General features: G+C 44.6%; 2 non-coding genes across 2 annotated transcripts; both read left to right on the top strand.

The window, feature by feature from the left end:
- The first annotated feature begins 1,196 nt into the window (after positions 1 to 1,196).
- Positions 1,197 to 1,270, top strand: trnat-agu (transfer RNA threonine (anticodon AGU)). Its single transcript has one exon. It is a non-coding gene; the product is annotated as a tRNA-Thr (tRNA).
- An 857-nt stretch (positions 1,271 to 2,127) lies between these two features.
- Positions 2,128 to 2,201, top strand: trnat-ugu (transfer RNA threonine (anticodon UGU)). Its single transcript has one exon. It is a non-coding gene; the product is annotated as a tRNA-Thr (tRNA).
- The last annotated feature ends 746 nt before the right edge of the window (positions 2,202 to 2,947 follow it).

Genomic DNA, 2,947 nt, shown 5'->3' with positions numbered 1-2,947 from the left:
CAGCAACTCGCTGTTGGCTGGGCTCCCTGCCTGTGCCATTAAACCCCTACAACTCATCCAGAACGCCGCAGCCCGTCTGGTGTTCAACCTTCCCAAGTTCTCTCACGTCACCCCGCTCCTCCGCTCTCTCCACTGGCTTCCAGTTGAAGCTCGCATCCGCTACAAGACCATGGTGCTTGCCTACGGAGCTGTGAGGGGAACGGCACCTCAGTACCTCCAGGCTCTGATCAGGCCCTACACCCAAACAAGGGCACTGCGTTCATCCACCTCTGGCCTGCTCGCCTCCCTACCACTGAGGAAGTACAGTTCCCGCTCAGCCCAGTCAAAACTGTTCGCTGCTCTGGCCCCCAATGGTGGAACAAACTCCCTCACGACGCCAGGACAGCGGAGTCAATCACCACCTTCCGGAGACACCTGAAACCCCACCTCTTTAAGGAATACCTAGGATAGGATAAAGTAATCCCTCTCACCCCCCCGCCCCTTAAAAGATTTAGATGGCTACTGTTCCACTGGATGTCATAAGGTGAATGCACCAATTTGTAAGTCGCTCTGGATAAGAGCGTCTGCTAAATGACTTAAATGTAAATGTAAATGTAACAAAGACACCTCTTGTAGCCAGCTGTGATCGTATAGTGGTTAGTACTCATACAGAGTGGTCGAGCAACCCTGTTCAATCTGGGGCACGGCACTGCAATGAAATTTCAGAAGGCTTGTTTTCTGAACAGGTTAAGACTTACTCTGAAAACTTAGAAACTCAACAACTCTACCTTTTGACAAAGTTCCCCAGCATATCGCAGGTTAATTACTTACACGAACTGATTCATCTGCTGTTTCAGAGGTTTTTACCATTTTTAAGCTCGAGAGCCAAATGAGAAATGCAGCGCCCTAATCACCAACATTATGAAGAAACAGTGTATGATTCTGAATGTTTACTCATATTCACACTCCATCTATGACATGTTAATAACTGCTTTGGGTCCCAAATCATAGTTTAAGAATCCATGTCAGAGGTTCTTGAGTTTATTCATCTCGAAACCCAAATGAATAATGTACTGTCCTCGATTGACCAATAATAGTAAAATACATCTCTTTTGTGACGTGATTTTGCTAGACAGAGATGTGGGTTAAATTAATGATATTGGTTTGATTGAAATAGGTGTTGGTTCTTCACATCTGCAAAATATATGTCTTTCATGGGTGCTGTGGCTTAGCTGGTTAAAGTACCTGTCTAGTAAACAGGAGATCCTGAGTTCAAATCTCAGCAGTACCTCTTCAAGCATTTTATTTTACACATTGGTGGAGAAGGTCAGAGGACAGGGCACTCAGATTTTCTCACCAATCGGTTTAGAGAATTAGAGATGATGTGAGGAGGATGCAATTGAGATATTCCAATGTCACGGAATAAGGGCACTTTTTGAATGTGTAAAGCTCGACTGTTTCTTCACTTTATTCATTATCGAGAACAATATGAAAAGTGTTTAGCCAGCCTGTGCACATCACTTTCACAGCCTATGTAGGCTTTACAAAGCCACCTCTTGTAGCCAGCTGTGATCGTATAGTGGTTAGTACTCTGCGTTGTGGCCGCAGCAACCCCTGTTCGAATGTGGGTCACGGCACTGCAATGTAATTTCAGAAGGGTTGTTTTTTGAACAGGTTAAGACTTACTCTAAAAGCTAAGAAACTCAGCAACTCTGCCTTTTGACAAAGTTCCCCAGCATATCGTAGGTTAATTACTTACACCAACTGATTCATCTGCTGTTTCAGAGGTTTTTACCATTTTTAAGCTCGAGAGCCAAATGAGAAATGCAGTGTCCTCGAACGACCAACATTATGAAGAAATAGTGTATGATTCTGAATGTTTACTCATATCTCGCAGACCCAACTATGACATGTTAATAACTGCTTTGGGTCCCAAATCATAGTTTAAGAATCCATGTCAGAGGTTCTTGAGTTTATTCATCTCGAGATCCAAATGAAAAATGTGCTGTCCTCGAATGACCAATATTAGTAAAAGACATCTATTTTGGGATGTGATTTTGCTAGACAGAGATGTGGGTTAAATTAATGAGACTGGTTTGATAAAAATAGGTGTGGGTGTTCACATCTGCAAAATATATCTCTTTCATGGGTGCTGTGGCTTAGTTGGTGAAAGTACCTGTCTTGTAAACAGGAGATCCTGAGTTCAAATCTCTGCAGTACTTTTTCAAGCATTTAATTGTACACATTGGTGGAGAAGGTCAGAGGGGAGGGCACTCAGGTTTTCTCACCAATCGGTTTAGAGAATTAGGGATGATGTGAGGAGGATGCAATTGAGATATTCCAATGTCACGGAAAAAGGGCACTTTTTGAATGTGTAAAGCTTGACTGTTTCTTCACTTTATTCATTATCGAGACCAATATGAAAAGTGTTTAGCCAGCTTGTGCACATCACTTTCACAGCCTATGTAGGCTTTACAAAGCCACCTCTTGTAGCCAGCTGTGATCGTATAGTGGTTAGTACTCTGCGTTGTGGCCGCAGCAACCCCTGTTCGAATGTGGGTCACGGCACTCGTCTGTGGACCTATTTGGGCGGTAAGCAAATTGGAGTGGGTCTAGGGTGTCAGGTAGGGTGGAGGTGATATGGTCCTTGACTAGTCTCTCAAAGCACTTCATGATGACGGAAGTTTAGTTCAGTTACCTTAGCTTTCTTGGGAACAGGAACAATGGTGGCCCTCTTGAAGCATGTGGGAACAACAGACTGGGATAGGGATTGATTGAATATGTCCATAAACACACCAGCCAGCTGGTCTGCGCATGCTCTGAGGGCGCGGCTGGGGATGCTGCTCTGGGCCTGCAGCCTGCAGGGTTGGGAAGGAGAGTCCGCATGTTTTAGTTGGGTGGGTCGTGTCAGTTGCACTGTATTGTCCTCAAAGCGGGCAAAAAAGTGATTTAGTCTGCCTGGGAGCAA

The sequence above is a fragment of the Oncorhynchus nerka genome, unplaced genomic scaffold, assembly GCF_034236695.1.
Source record: "Oncorhynchus nerka isolate Pitt River unplaced genomic scaffold, Oner_Uvic_2.0 unplaced_scaffold_9168, whole genome shotgun sequence".
Lineage (NCBI taxonomy): Eukaryota > Metazoa > Chordata > Actinopteri > Salmoniformes > Salmonidae > Oncorhynchus > Oncorhynchus nerka.
The sequence above is the reverse complement of the archived record's forward strand: the minus strand, read 5'-3'. Positions and strand labels throughout refer to the sequence as shown.